Raw genomic sequence first — 17,648 nt, 5'->3', positions numbered from 1 at the left:
TGGTTCACCTACAATAGAAAAAACGTACAATATATTGTAACAATTAGTTACGTATTGTTAGAATATATTTTTAACAACGCGTCATGAACAATCACATCATGATTTTACGTCACGTGTTACGTATATATATATTAATCGGTTTGAAATATATCAGATAGCATTATTTTACTAAAATAATATTTATTAAAAACAGGATTATTTTAACTTTTNAAAAAGAAAAAAATATTGTGAACAAGCTGATGTTACTGGAAAATATCGGGAGTAGCTGTTACTTCAATTTTTAAAAAAACCTGTATGCATAGGTATGTTTATATTTTTATGAATTTTACAAAACTTGTGTATTTTTTTATATGTATGTTATATCCTCTTTTAATGTTTTAGTTGGCTGAAGAGGGGCTTAAAAGCCCGAAACGTGTAAATTTTTTCACACGTATCAACTAAATAAAGATGAGACAACCCGCCAAGTGTCTTAATTTATAGCACTTTATTGTGTTAGAAGCATAAAATCTAGAGTTATACTTTTATCTGAATACGAAAGAAGAGTAACTCGTTATCTGACTTCGAGTTACATCTAAACTCGAGTTCGTCAACTCTCTGTTTAACTCGAGTTGGTGAATACGGGGGTTAGTGTACCACCGCAAGCCAAGATGGACTTCTTTCTACAGTGACAACAGACTAGCCGGCAAATATATTACCTTTGTTTGTGCTCATCGCAACCTGCCTCAGCAATGCAACCAGCCTGGATTGCCTGGCGAGGTTGTTTGGTTAATTTTCTTTCTATTATACGCGCTAGCCTAGTGGTCCAGGCCACTTGTCCCTCTTTTGTTCCCTTGGACCAGTATAACTCTTACTAGGTCTTCAGGGTTCCCCCCAAGCTGGGGTTCATGTTGTTATGTTATGTTTTGTTCGCTCTAAATTGTCATGTATATTTGTATTCGCTAAGTCGCGAGTTGTCTATTGTGGTCTTTATTCGGTTCGCGGTCTGTTTGGAGCAGTTTCATTGTTTTTCTTTAGGCATGTTCCCACATTTTGTATCACATTTAATGGGGTTGCAATAAACGGAGCAGGGTGCTGGACGCTCACAAATCTCTTCTTCACACTTTCCTATCATACTTACCCCATCTTCCCCTTCCACCTCTCTTATCCTCTTCTCACTTCTCTTCTAAGGCTAAGACTCTGGTACGGCCTTTTTAACTTTTACAGAGAGAGTGTGCCAGTTAATGAATAAATTGTGTCGACTGAGTTTGAAAGCGAGGGACAAACACGTGAAGTGTATGATTGGTTATTCTGTGTAGCCAAACTCGAAACGGGTTCGACTATGTAAATATTTGGTAACAATCGAATCGAAAATTCACGGGTTGGAAACTCTGAAACAAACAGTTTACTCAGATTTAACGAATTAATTTGTTTGTTGCGCACTTCACCGCCAGAAAGCGGAAAATAATTTATCCTACACGTAATGATGCCAACGAGTTTCTCTTCTCAACTATGAATTTTTGAACACATACACTATCGTTTTTATTGTCCCGAAGGACATTAGAAATGATAATTTCCGCATAAATCGAGTGTTTGACATTATACTGTGATTCGTCACAGTATAATGTCAAACACTCGATTTATGCGGAAATTATCATTTCTAATGTCCTTCGGGACAATAAAAACGATAGTGTATGTGGAAACAATATTTGCTTATTGAAAGCAGTCTTAAAATCAAGCGGATAATGCAAATGAACTTGGTTTGCACGCATAAAAGTATTCAAAAATACTTTAGTTAGTTATCTAAATATATAAAATTAGTTGTCTTGACTGACTAATTCATCATCGCCCACAGCAAACAGCTGTACCTAATAAAAAGGTGAGATTTGGTACACAGAGTACATCATGAAAATGCACATTAAGAAGGGATTTTTCGAAATTCCCTTGCAGGAGGGAAAGGGAGAGAGGATTAAGTCTTAACCCAAAGAACGGATTCTACTGTACTATTTTACATATGATATTTTATTTTCAACTACGTTCAGTCTTCATCGAGTACTTAGGTGTATTTTTGTTGTTAAGTTCCATCAAGTCGTCTTCGACTCCTGGTGACTTGCATGGGCAAGTCTTTCCTTGTCCATGTAGTTTACTTGGCAAGAGTTGAGGAAGTGGTTTGCCATTGCCTTCTTCCTTGAATGATGTGTCACGCGCGCGCGGGAAAAGAATGCCTTTCGGGAGGACTTTTATGGGGAACTGGCCTCCTATTCAGTCGTTATAGGCAAGGAGAAAACCCGGAAAACTCCAAGCAGCCAGCCTGTCCGATCGCAGGCACGAACCCACGACCGAACTTCCCAGTGTTCAGGGTCCAGTCACCACCGCTATGAGCGGCAACGGAGACCACTTGGCCACTGATGGGCCGGTATTACAGTGTTACATTTCAGACATTGTTATAAATATTTTCTATATACTGTATTTCGATTTTCCAAATGTTCGATACCGTGTTAAATTCGAATTTGTTATTGCATATTGGTTCGATTATAGAACGATTGTAAACGTTGCAGGAAATTGATCAAATTGAAAACAGTTCGTTTGATTCTCGGCGGTAGGTGTTATATAACAATTACTGTGGTTGTTGAAATGCCGAATATACTTGGGGTTTGTTTGCAAAATTCGCGCGAGCGAAGTCGCGGGTAACAGCTAGTTTTTTTTTTTTTTATAATTATAAGTTATAATTGGAGAATTATTAAAATTAAAATTAATATATTTTATTAAATTAAAGTAATTTATCTTGTTATTAATTCACAACCATAAATCTACACGACATTTATTTAAATTAATTATAAGAATTTAACAATTGTTTTTGGCAAACATTTTAAGGCTGTTCGTGATAAGGGTTTCTTATTAAATGTTATTACTTTATATTTATTATTATTCGTTGCAGTCTTTGTATTGTGTAATTTCTGGTGGTGTCGAAAAAGATGAATTGAAATTGTAAATAGTATCACAGTAAATGAGAATGAACGCATCAAACTCATTAGTAACAGGCCGAACAGTTGTTAATCCGTCTGCAATGGCGCCTGTGCTGGTCCACCTGAACAAACATACGTTTGCAGAGCAGATTGCAGCGTTACTTCCGGGATTTGAAATGCGATATTTAAGAACGATTGTCATTTATTTATCGCAAGTAAGCATATATATTCCGCTTTAGCGTTGTACTGTACATCATACTTTTCTCAAACTGCAAATATGCTGAAGTGGAAACTACTTATATGTCTCGTAATTGGGTAACAAATTTCTTTTTCTAAATAATAGTTAGTTACTACGCTTATACAGTTACGAGAAGAGACGAAAGGAAACACCATTCATATGCGTTTTATTACACGGAACATTAGCATCGATACATTCAAAAATTGTTAAGTAATTTTATGTTTACTATTCTCAGGAAATAATAAAGCAATAAATTAATAAAGTCTAACATATTGAATAACATAGAAGCATGACGTTTTCTACGAATATAGCAATGGGAATAAATTTGAATAAAGATTTTGAAATCTTTTCCTTTGTGAAACACTCGAGATAGGTTAACAACCATTCAGCGCGAACATTAATTCTAAATTATGCCATGACCAACTTGACCAATAGGAGAAAGTGAATTTGTATAAATTTATGGTCATAGTTACGAATACTTTATTCGTAATTTGTATTAATTAAAAATGAAAATCAGTTAAATTTTATCATACTTAAAAATGAATTTTTTTCATACGCAACGTTGGTCTCTTCGCCCAATTCGAAGAGTAAAATAGCACGTTTATCATTCGATTACCTTACTATAGACGTTGTGGCCTCGTAGTGGCATAATTTAGAAGTAATGCACGCAAAAGCGCTGACGTTGCTTCTGTTTCCTCGCATTAATACGTAATGAAGCCGAGTTTGCATGATGTTCTTTGATTCAATATTAGTAGTAGAGTAATGAGTGGGACTAATCACAAATTTAATTTACACAAATAATTTATAAATAATTTTTTTTAAAATCGTGGCACACAAATTTATTCTAAGCGAGATGGTTCATAAAATTTGTTAGGAATTGTTCATTTAATTGCTGATACTGGCAAATTAAATCTCATTTTGCAAAATTAATATGTTGTATAATAAATACGATTTCAAATTTGTAATTTTACATATGTATTCCTAATTTAGTTTATCCGCAAATTCCGAAATAATCGTGTTAGATAAATCGTGTCGCCGACTGATGATATCCCAATCAATATAATTTTTAAAATGACGAATAGTACGTTCTTCTAATGGCCAAGACGAGAAAGTTTTCCCAGTCGATGAGGGGTTGTGAATTGTCTACAAAGAAATAAACAATTCTTTTTCATATTATTCGTTTTTTATTTGAATACAGATTTAAAGTGAGTGCAAATACAAAAAAAATATTTGAGTACGTATATAGAATAATGGATTTAAATTGAGTACAAAATTATTTTTGAAAAAAAATAATTTCGGTACATTCTCCAATGTCAGTGATGTCTAATGAATCTGTTTCTATAAGAGTTGGATGCATCAAATTATTTGAGCGAAAGCTGTTCCATCGTCAAAAATAATAATTTCTGCTCCAAAATTATTCACAACTCCCATCAACACCCAACTCCCAACAACATCACAACTCCGATGTTTCCGCAGTAGTCACAACCAATTACTCCTGCATTAATTATAACATTATTAAGAGATAAAGTCTTATTTCAGGTTTCTGATATGCCGCTAACAATTCGGGAGGGACTAGGGCCCTTTGCTTTGTCATCAGATTTTTTTTTCCTATTACTTTACCAATTAGTCCTCCTGACATAGACAATAACGGTGCCAGTAGAAGAGGAAGGAATCCACCGGATTAATTAACCAAAACTTTTTTTTTTTTGGTATTTAAAGGAACATGTTTTTCACTTAACTTCATGATTATTTATATTTTCGTAATTTATGAACATCAATGGGTACATTTCCTCTCCGTAAATTATCGCATATTTCTTACAAAACTTTAGCTTGATCGGGTGTAGTTTCTTTCAGCATCGCTCTTCTTTGAGAAGGAGTAGTTTTGCCTAAAAGCGCCAACATATGATATAGCTTTTCTTTACGTTCTTCATTTTATCGGTGAATGTATCCAAAACTTACCTCGTTCAACCGAAAAAACGAATCCCTCGCAGAAAGTTTCTTGTTCGTTTTAGGATGAAAATCCAATAACAAATAACCGAATTCCTTTTCTGTTGCTTTTTTATACGCATCCATAAAAAAAAAAAATTACATTTTCCTGAAAAACTTGGCATCCGAAACAACTTACTTGACTTTCGTCGCGATTACTTTTAAACAAAATCAAATAATGCGTATTTAAAGTTATATCTTTCTAATTCTATTTTTTGGAAACGGATTTTGCATTATCAGGATCACGTTTACATTATAATGGTGAGACTTTTTTGTCACGAAAATACGGCAAATATACAGAATAATACCGTAAAAAATTGTTTAATGATTTTTCATAAACTTTACAACAAATCATTTTTCTTATTTATTGTTCTCGAAAGACTAGAAAATAGAAAATGCCTAAATATTTTGTAATAATTTGCAAACTACAAAATCGTCATTCAAGTTATCTGCCATTTCGGGGGTGAATTACGCCACCCTAAACAACACACTAAACAACTTTTAACGGAATCTTAGTATTTAGGTCGTAATCGATTATTATAGGTAATCTAGAAACGATTTAAAGTATACGAGAGGATGCGAATAGGTTATAGGTTGACAAAAAAAAATCAGCGAATGCGTTATGCAAGTTTTTGCCAGGAAGAGTGACGAATGTGGTGAGAACGGTATCTTCGATAACCACATTTACGCATCAAATACATTGCAGCATATTGTTCTTATTTTAGACGAATTTATCATACGTCTTGATTTTAGATATCATACACTTTTATTTTTTAAAATAGCAAAAGCACATAATTTCTATGCAGATAAGTTAAACTTGCATTGAAATTTGTATAAACAGCTTTATTGTTTGATTTCAAGTTTTTAGTGCATCATTTTTTCTTATCAGTTGAAATTTCGCACTCTTGTGGCTTTCTCCTCGAACTCGTTGCCTTTCACTCGAAACAATGAAACATTTCTTCCTTCTTCCTCGTCATTACTATTCGGATAGTTTATTTAAATCTCGCTCCCGCACAAGTAAATTAACTATAGCTTTCGGGACGCCTACAAAATATTTTGTAGACACATCGTAATCCAATAAATGAATATCTTAATTTTTTGACAGTATTTTTATAACTTCGTGATGAAAAAGGAAAGAGTGATACCGCGGTACTCAAATTCNATATACAGAATAATACCGTAAAAAATTGTTTAATGATTTTTCATAAACTTTACAACAAATCATTTTTCTTATTTATTGTTCTCGAAAGACTAGAAAATAGAAAATGCCTAAATATTTTGTAATAATTTGCAAACTACAAAATCGTCATTCAAGTTATCTGCCATTTCGGGGGTGAATTACGCCACCCTAAACAACACACTAAACAACTTTTAACGGAATCTTAGTATTTAGGTCGTAATCGATTATTATAGGTAATCTAGAAAAACGATTTAAAGTATACGAGAGGATGAGAATACGTTATAGGTTGACAAAAAAAAATCAACGAATGCGTTATGCAAGTTTTTGCCATGAAGAGTGACGAATGTGGTGAGAACGGTATCTTCGATAACCACATTTACGCGTCGAACCCATCAAATACATTGCAGGATATTGTTCTTATTTTAGACGAATTTATCATACGTCTTGATTTTATATATCATACACTTTTATTTTTTAAAATAGCAAAAGCACATAATTTCTATACAGATAAGTTAAACTTGCATTGAAACTTGTATAAACAGCTTTATTGTTTGATTTCAAGTTTTTAGCGCATCATTTTTTCTTATCGGTTGAAATTTCGCACTCTTGTTGCTTTTTCCTCGAACTCGTTGCCTTTCACTCGAAACAATGAAACATTTCTTCCTTCTTCCTCGTCATTACTATTACGGATAGTTTATTTAAATCTCGCTCCCGCAAAAGTAAATTAACTATAGCTTTCGGGACGCCTACAAAATATTTCGTAGATACATCGTAATCCAATAAATGAATATCTTAATTTTTTGACAGTATTTTTATAATTTCGTGATGAAAAAGGAAAGAGTGATACCGCGGTACTCAAATTCGGTTTGTTCCTAGAGAATCTTCGAATTCGTTTTTCCCCAAAATGAATCATGCAAAGTGAATAAATCTGTTTTCAAATCACAAAAACACCCATTTTAATTGTAAGGACTTAATTTTAACTAAAATTACAGAAATAAATTCACTTATGAATACGTAAAACAATGAAAATAATAACTCGAAGTAATTTTTTGGCCGATCGTCCGGCATAGGTTTTTACAGGTTACATCAAACCGTTTAACTGAAATGGCGTTCGATATAGTGGTTTAATAAACTCTCAAGAATATTGAAATAAAATAATTAACCTTCGTTTAACCAATTAAATCGGCTTGGGGGACCAAATTGCCGTAACTGCCATTCGCACATGTTTCCAATATTAGTTACGGTAAGCACTTTTAAAAAATAAACATTTCTACATGGTTATTTGAAACAACTTTTTGTTTTATTTGATTACTGAGGTATTGTTATTCTTATTATAATTATTTTATTTTATTTTTTTTATTTTTTGACTTTAGCTTATTGGGATGAGGAACCCGGACGGTTTGGTGTATCCCATCTCTTCAAGCTCTCCCCTGTGCTTCGGGAGATTGTTGTTGTGCCCGAAATCCTATTTGTGACCGACTCGGCGCTCCCGGTGTTCGCCACCTTTCAGTCCTCACTCGTGCTTCAAGAGCTTGTTGGAACGGAAGCGGACGTAATGATCGTTGAGGCCCTTCGCTTCCTTCTCGAGCTTCCTTCACAGACTTCTTGTCTTCGGGATTTTTGCCTGCTTGGTTTTCTTGTTCCAACTTCTTTCCTAGCAGGCCTCCCACTTTCTTATTCATAATTTTCTTATTCACTGACTCTATCTCTGTACGTAATTCTGGAGGAAGTTCAGCTCCCAAGGGCAAGCAGTTCTGGCTGCGGGGACTCCAGCTTCTTCCTAACTCGCGTTAACGCTAGTCGTACGGCCTCTTCATCAATTTTATGACTTGATGCTGTCCTGTTGCGTCCTGGAGACGGAAGAGGGGATGCCGGGGGTTCCCACTTTTCGTCCTCCCCCTCATCCCAGATACCTTGTAAGGCGGCATAGAGGTTTGCGTTGGGTGTGCTTTCTGCCATCGCTGGACTTGTGAAGACAAGTGTTCGTTCGACTTTAATTTTGCTTTTCCCACGAAGTTAAGCTTTAAAAAAGAGTAAAGCTTCAGCAATGATAATTAGAAGGTATTCCAAACTTTTTTATAAGAAGAAAAAAAGAAAGTTGGTTGATGAGAAATAAGACTTGTTGTTTATTCCGTCTTATCCTCATAAAATTCCCGCCTTTCTATAATCACGCTCATCCCTAGAGCTTGTTGCTCTAGCATTCTTTCCGCTACCTTCGAGGTCAAAGTCAAACAATCGCCATTCCTCGTAATCCCTTGAGCTTCACTGGTTATGCTCCGAGGAACGGAACTCCAGCTCATCGATCTTCCTCTCCCCTTGACCTCTACCTTGCCCAAGAATCGAGCAGCCTCACGTTTATTTGCCAAAATCAAGACTATAATATATAGATAAAAGAATTCATTTTATGTCGTAGTTTTGATAATCTGAATTAGAAAATGTCGTCGACAGCATTTCAGACGAGAGGTCCACACCAGAGATGAAGATAGGTCCAGTCCGGTCACGGCTAAGTGCATTACGTGATTGTCTAGAGTCTAGACTCAACATCGTTGGATGGCGCTCTAAGAGATGGGGATGCGCCTGTATCTATTGTTAATTTCGCCCTTTTATTCTCGATTTCACAGACTAAAGTGCAAGGGGGTAAATCTCTGTCTATCAATTTAGATTCTCCAACACCCGATAAACGAGTAACTTCGCGCGGATAATCTACTACTTGCTCTAAATCCCGACGTTGTTCTTTTGTTTTCACCTAAGTTATTCTATTTCCGTTACGATTAAACCCTACGTTATCCTTATTTAATTCCTGGGATACATTGTTTGCTTTCCGTCGGCTTTCCTCGGGACTGGGCAACGCTAAATATTTTGGAACGGTCGCGTTATCTAAGGCCCGCTCGGCATTAGTGTTGTTTCGAAACCAGCCTTGTGCGTAAGGCATCGGGTTAAAGGGAAATATTCAAAGTTCTGATCGTCTTCGTGTCCCATCTGTCTATACTGTTCTCGATAGAAGGGCATTTGTTCCCGATATCGCGACGAAAAGGGATTATTTATAACAGGAACCCGCCATTCTGGTGCGTTAGGCTTTACTCTCCACTCCCCTGGACTGGGTGGAGGAATGGTGTTTCCTCTATACCAATCGGGTAGTGGGGGCGACGCATAAATTCCACTTTCTAACCAATTTGGATTAAATTGCCGATAATTTGTCGGTCCCCATTCGTAATTTGACCTAAAAGGAAGTGAATTATATCCCGAGTATCGTCTCGAAGGAGTCTGAACGGAATAATTCAACGACGGTCGGTTATTTGTAGGAAAACGTGGTTGTTGTAAGCGTTGGGGCTGCCCAAAACGGCGTGGAGAGCTCGAATAGGTATTGGGGTTTCCTACTTCCTGTTTCTCTCGCATCGCGGATGACGTCATTCGTCTATTTTGATTAAATTCTCCTCCTCGCGCACTAGTTGTTTGCGCTGTCGAGGACCGATTGTCTAATCTCTTCCCTAAAGTTTCTATCTGTTTAGCGATTTGGTTAATTTTCGCTTCTAATGCCTCTTCCTTACAGGGTTTTGTTTTGTCAGCTTTAGTTCGGGAATTCTCTGCCGACTCCTCTACGTTTCCTATATAATTTCGCTGTTTGCTAGTCAATTGCTCAATTGTTTCCTCTCTTATCGCTATTTTTAAAGCTTCTGAAAATGTAGCTGGATCATGTGTCATTACGTTGCGCTTCATTTTTTCATTTAAGCCGTGCAAGAATTGAATGCGGAGTTTCTCGTCCAATTCTCTCTGCTGACACCGCTTGATAACGGCATTCTCTTGCTCGTTTGTCCCGGTTTGATCTACNTTAAATCCTTTCCTCTCGCAGTTTGTCGCGTACCAGTTTGTGTTGTCTCAGTATTTGCTACCGCAATCCCGAGTCTACGTCACTGTGTCTCATTGTCTGCGGACTAATCCACTGTTCAATGTACTCGCGTCTACCTGTATTTTCCTGTTCTGCCAACGCCCATTTTCTGTTATCAATATCTGTCGGTATACTTGTATTGTATATAAAACCATCGTCGCGCAGCTCCTTTGTACATACCTGTTCACCTTTGCATCGTTTGTTCCTCTGTTTATTGCATTTTGTATTCTGTTTATCTTCAATATTTGCGATGCAGGCGCCTGGAGATCTCAACTTTACCCTGCCCCACGCTCATCCCCTACCCTTCTCATGTCTCTTCCTTCCTTCCGTTCTTTACCACTTCCAGGTTGTACCTCTGAGTGTTGCCTGGAGGATTTCCCCCTTTTTCAATTTAATGTAATGTAATGTAATGGAGAGCCTGTCTCTGTTTCCATGGTTCCTTCCCACTTTTCTCTCGGCTGCCTCAACAATTATTGTGGGACTGAGATTGTTTGCAAATGTTGCAAAAACAATCAGAAAAATCCCGCTTGCTGACACCAGTGTGAGGTTTGCCGATTGGGGAGAAAGTGTCGCGACAGTCGAGCGGTCAGCACTGTCGTATGGGAGTGAAAAAAACTTACTGAGACAGGTTCTTCATCGTATACCGTTTAATAAATATAAAAAAATTTTCTTACAACAAATCCTTAAAACGGCGTAACACCTATCCAAATTCGAGCAACAAATTCTTAACACTAAAAGTTCAACTGTTCTGACGATAGTTTTTCTTCCGGCGATGGAGGCGTGAAGACGTCGACTCCTGACTGCACAACACTATTTGAACCGAGGTCTTCTATCTACAAGGTGAACTTTAGCGATCTTGATGGCACGGGAGGGTGGAGACAAGTCCTCCGAATATCTGACAAGTTCTCGTGGGAGAATGTCCGGATGACAAGAATCCTGGAGAGGAGCACTGCGAACCAAAGGCCATGAACTACGAACCAAGAACGTCACATCCTTTTTTTGCGCGGTTTTTGTAAGTTTTTTCTGAGTCCCAGATCGAACATTCCGATAGGTCGTTGTCGACTTTCCGCCGTTCTCCAATTCGTCCCCCTCCTCTTTACGAATTGTAACGTGATCGGAGCCCAGATCGCGGGGTGAGTCAACTCCGATTGACAATTTGATTCCTATCGAAGACGTTCGATCTAAGTACTCAAATTCATCCATTGTTTTAATCTGAGTAGTTCGACTTTCTTAGAAGTTTTTACAGATATGTCCTTATATGGACATAAATATTCATTTTGCGTTTGATGGTTTTTTCTTACAATAAGATTAATAATTATAAAAATTTTTTTATACGAAATTAAAATATTTTCCGTGCACGAATTTCGACCCACTTTTGGAGCCTCACAATTTTTCAAAAACCTGTACAGGTAGGCCTCCTACAACGCCGTAGATACGTTCCTTGAAAATACCGCGTTGTGGGAAATGGCGTTATAGGAGACACCAACTTAATACTAAAACTGGGATTCGGTTCTAAAAAGAGAAAAACTTGGCGTTTAAATGGCATTTTTTGAATTTTTCAAACCAGCCATTGCTAGTTACGAATTTTACACCAGTTTCATCAACTGACGACTGTCCCATTTGTTTTAAATAATCAAATATTTTTAAGGCTTTGTGTTTAAGTGCAGTTTTATTTAAAGTTTCTTGTTCATATCTTCTACCCATAATATTTAGCGCTTGTTCCATTTTTTCAATTATAGGTGCTCTCGGACGAGCAACATTTTACGCAAGAATAGATGATCAGAATGGGACCAAATTCCTAATCTTTTCTCCTGATTGCTTAATCGACCGAATAGTCGACTCATTTAAATTAAAATGNTTCGTAACACTAAAAGTTCAACTGTTCTGACGATAGTTTTTCTTCCGGCGATGGAGGCGTGAAGACGTCGACTCCTGACTGCACAACACTATTTGAACCGAGGTCTTCTATCTACAAGGTGAACTTTAGCGATCTTGATGGCACGGGAGGGTGGAGACAAGTCCTCCGAATATCTGACAAGTTCTCGTGGGAGAATGTCCGGATGACAAGAATCCTGGAGAGGAGCACTGCGAACCAAAGGCCATGAACTACGAACCAAGAACGTCACATCCTTTTTTTGCGCGGTTTTTGTAAGTTTTTTCTGAGTCCCAGATCGAACATTCCGATAGGTCGTTGTCGACTTTCCGCCGTTCTCCAATTCGTCCCCCTCCTCTTTACGAATTGTAACGTGATCGGAGCCCAGATCGCGGGGTGAGTCAACTCCGATTGACAATTTGATTCCTATCGAAGACGTTCGATCTAAGTACTCAAATTCATCCATTGTTTTAATCTGAGTAGTTCGACTTTCTTAGAAGTTTTTACAGATATGTCCTTATATGGACATAAATATTCATTTTGCGTTTGATGGTTTTTTCTTACAATAAGATTAATAATTATAAAAATTTTTTTATACGAAATTAAAATATTTTCCGTGCACGAATTTCGACCCACTTTTGGAGCCTCACAATTTTTCAAAAACCTGTACAGGTAGGCCTCCTACAACGCCGTAGATACGTTCCTTAAAAATACCGCGTTGTGGGAAATGGCGTTATAGGAGACACCAACTTAATACTAAAACTGGGATTCGGTTCTAAAAAGAGAAAAACTTGGCGTTTAAATGGCATTTTTTGAATTTTTCAAACCAGCCATTGCTAGTTACGAATTTTACACCAGTTTCATCAACTGACGACTGTCCCATTTGTTTTAAATAATCAAATATTTTTAAGGCTTTGTGTTTAAGTGCAGTTTTATTTAAAGTTTCTTGTTCATATCTTCTACCCATAATATTTAGCGCTTGTTCCATTTTTTCAATTATAGGTGCTCTCGGACGAGCAACATTTTACGCAAGAATAGATGATCAGAATGGGACCAAATTCCTAATCTTTTCTCCTGATTGCTTAATCGACCGAATAGTCGACTCATTTAAATTAAAATGCCTACTAATATCAGCTATCCGCTCTTGACTTTTAATTCGATCCAAAATTTCTATCTTAGTTTGAAGAGTTATAAATTTCCTTTTCAACAACGGTCCTTTCTTTTCATTCGGCATTGTTATGACTAAAATTTTTTCAATCAGTTTTGTGGACAGTAAAAATCGCTAAAAAAAAATAACTTTCCTTCACTATGTTGTTAAAAATATACACCCAATATAAGTTTATACTGTATTTTGGACCATTTTTGTGGTCCCCACTTATGAAAGAGTATAAATGATCGAAAATTTAGTGATATATTTGAGTGTTTACGGTAATTGATGCATATCTGTCTAAAAACCGGTCATCCCCTGAAAATTTCAAAGGAATAACACGCCAACGTAGACAAACAGCTGTTTTCAAGGACGTTTAGATCTGTATGCCGAACTGCGGCTCGTATCATGTGATCCGTTGCGATTTTTCTGTTATGTAAAAGATAATTCATTTCTAAATACCGTAAACCGCGTTGTAAAGGTACCGCGTTGTAGGAGGCCTAACTGTATATGCAATTTTGTTAGTCCATTTAATCTTTTGTCACGTGACGAAAAAACTCGCTGGAATCCCCCTCGCCGTTATGGTCGAATTTTAACTTTAATAAAACTAATGTGCTTATTAAGACACAGCTTTCAAATTATCCTCATCCAGACCAATCGACCTGTATTATCTGAACCAATATATAAAGAGTTTGGCAATTTGCTATACTGAACGCATATAAATTTGTTATATAATATGATTTTTATTGTCCAAAAGTTAATAATCTAAAAACAGCTACACTTATCTAAAATATTTTGAAAATTTTAATTTTTTTTTTTAAGAAGCGAGTTTTGATATTAATATTGATGATTACATGAGAGATTTAAATGTTTTTGTGCAGTTTTTTATTATTATTTTACAAGTCGAATCGATTTTTACTGTAAAAATATAAAATAACTAGCAGATATGCCCGGCGTTGCTCGGGCAAAAGTAACGATAGCGAAGATTAAGATTATTACGTTATAGTCAACCTTACCCGTTTTCACAGAATGCAAGAATAAGGTTTCCTTAAGGGTCTAAAAATATGTCCGTTTTCCCGCTAAAACGAAAAAAACTGCATCTGCGTCTTGCACGTTGCTTTCTCTTAACAATTCCATTGTTAAGTAGCACTTCCATTGTTGACATTTCCATTGTTACTTCACACTTCCATTGCTACTTCACACTTCCATTGTTGATGGAAGTGTTAAGACTTAATCCTATCCCTTTCCCTTGTGGGGAGGAATTTCGAAACATCCCTTCTTAGTGTGCGTTCTTGTGACGTACCCTAACTGTGTACCAAATTTCAACTTTCAACTCCTAACCGTTTGGGCTCTGCGCAAATTATTATTATTATTATTATCAACTCGTCTCGATTATATATATAGATTTATATTGTTAATTTAAATAATAGCCACAGGCGCCCCTAGTGGCCATTTTTGTCATACGGTCAAACTGCTCAGTTTCTTTTAGCTTTATATAGTCGAAAGACTCGATGCAGCATCGGGGCATACTAAAATACAAATAAAGATAATAATATACTGAGTATTATACTGTAAAAGTATAAGATAAATATAAATAATTTATATTGTTAATTTAAATAATAGCTAGGGGTGCCCCCAGTGGCAATTTTCGGCATACAGTGACAGAAAGAAAGAAAAAATTTGCTTTTTCAGTTTTATATAGTTAGACTATACGGTTTTAAAAAGTTATCACAAGATGGCGGAGTAATCGCCTACCTGTAGCCAAATTCTTTTGTATCCGATTATTAATTAGCCTAAATATAGCCCGATAAAAATCCATAAGATTGGTTTAAGTCAGATGTCGTTTATCAAAACTGTAATGTAATCATGTTTAAAATTAAATTATTTATGTATAAAATCTACAAACGTATTAATAAGGCGAGTTATTATCTAAGTTTTTAGTTACTTATAGGGTTTTTCTAACGGGATCCCAAGATCACAACTGTTTTTTTATTTAAATCGACAGATAGTTTACAAATTTGGTAAAAGTTTACTTTTTAAAGGTATAAATTCTTCGGAAAGATAAGCGTATACCAGTTCAATAAAATTTGATGTAGTGTATTAAATTCATAGAAAACTTAATTTAAAGCATTATAAATTCATATTTCTCATCAGATTATTTTGCTCTCACCCAGAAAATTGAAATTATCTTTGTATAATGTTTACCCAAAGTATTAATATTACTGTTTAAATATAGCATTGAGATTTCAGATTTAATTATGTATATGTATTTATAGGTTCTTAGAATTAGCCTGATTTATTATTGCTTTTTATAATTTTAATTAGTAAAATTTAGAATTTAAATTTTAAAATAAATATTTTAAATTAGCAAATTAGTACGATCAACAGAACAGTATATCGATTTCTTCCCATTCTACGTTATTCAATACGAATTTATTTCCTGCATCGATCACTAGATTAATAAAGGGTTATGTAAGCCAACAAAGGAATTCGAATTAAATTTAATCGTATTGCAGTTTAATATTTAACGATTTTTCAAAATCTTATACGAAACGTGTTACATAAGAATTATTATTTCATAATCTTAATTAATTAGAAATATATTGAAATTGTAAATAATTATAATATGTTAGTTCATACGTATATTAATTCATGTATATTAAATACATAAAAGTAAACATAAATTTCAAAAGGGAAGAATAAGTAAACAAATATAAATCGAATCTAGATTAAAAGCAACATTCATGCTATAACAATATCGAGTATATTAAATCTTTTTATATCTGTANTTAATTAATTAGAAATATATTGAAATTGTAAATAATTATAATATGTTAGTTCATACTTATATTAATTCATGTATATTAAATACATAAAAGTAAACATAAATTTCAAAAGGGAAGAATAAGTAAACAAATATAAATCGAATCTAGATTAAAAGCAACATTCATGCTATAACAATATCGAGTATATTAAATCTTTTTATATCTGTACGTCAATAATTTCTGATTATTACACATTTTAATAATTTTCTGCTTTAGATGAATCCGGATACAATTAAAATAATGTTGTTGGATTTCATTCCAGTCCTAAACGAACAATCTTATTAAAGATAATTGTCTGTAAAAAATAAACATAATCACAATTGAGACAACCTATTTCGTAGCAATGAGATACTTCATGTTAATAAATTGATTATTCAAGAGCTTTGCCCGTAATAGCTACATTGAAAGGGAATACTTGTCGTCGTTGTCTTCGTCTAATGAGCAGAGGTCAAAACATTAAAATGAAAACCGTATAAAGAGTTTGGTTATTTTAGTTTCTCTTTGTCATGTTCATCGCGATATTCGGATGGTACAGAATAAAACAATTTCATTGGTAGAAACCGTTTTAAAATATATCTTAAATGTTTTCAGATATCATATATGATTCTTATGTCAACTCTAAGAAACTGTATCATTCACAGCCAAAAATCAAACTACAAAGTTCCAATCAATCAAATCTAGCTAAAACCAAACATAATATTTAAACTAGGCAGCCACGATAACCACTTCAAACATATTTTGTTCAAACTGGTAACTTGATAATATGTAATTTTTTTATTCGAACGCGATTATACTGCTGATACGATAGAAAGATGGGCGTCTTGCGGAAAGAGAGTTGAAATAATTCGACCAAAAGCTGTTTCAAGTTGATCTCCTCCTGGATTGTCAACGTCTACTAATTAATACCGGTCTACTAATAATATTTAAAAAGTGATCCGTGTTAGACAGGTTGTGATGGCCCCGCCAGTGATCGAAGTTGCTAACTTTAACGTCCGAAAGACTTCGTATGACTTGGTTAAATAAAAAAAAATCTTATATTAATGCAAGAATAATTGCTTTATGTTATAGTAAAAACTTTATATGTTTTGCAACAGATTGTATGTTCTCGTAAATATCGCGTTTATAGTAAAATTATTATGCTGTAATACTCAGTTTGGTCTTATGCTCATAAGCTTTATGACCATAAGGCCAAACTGTGCATAAGTCCAGGTTAACTGTGTATTTCAATTCAAAATTTTCCCCTAAAATGTGTTAGGTACATAACCGACATCACTCACTTGCTGACAGGACAAGTATGACGTACAGGGGCAACACACTGCTATAAGATTTGACGAAAAATTGTAGCCCGGCATTGTGACGTCGTCAGGCAGCAATTTCCGATAGAATCTGGAAATGCTTTACGTATATTTCTGAGAGGTAACATATATGCGATAGCGTCCGAAACATTATAGGAGTTGTTAGTACTTTCAAAGTATAAAAACAGGATTATGTAACTTAGAGCGAAGTTTCGATCGCTTGTTTCGTCCGCTTAATATTATCTTTTGATTATTATTATCAATCAAAAAATTATA

This window comes from Centruroides sculpturatus, unplaced genomic scaffold (genome assembly GCF_000671375.1).
Source record: "Centruroides sculpturatus isolate CEXI.00-Female unplaced genomic scaffold, Cexi_2.0 scaffold254, whole genome shotgun sequence".
Lineage (NCBI taxonomy): Eukaryota > Metazoa > Arthropoda > Arachnida > Scorpiones > Buthidae > Centruroides > Centruroides sculpturatus.
This window is presented reverse-complemented; position numbering follows the sequence as displayed.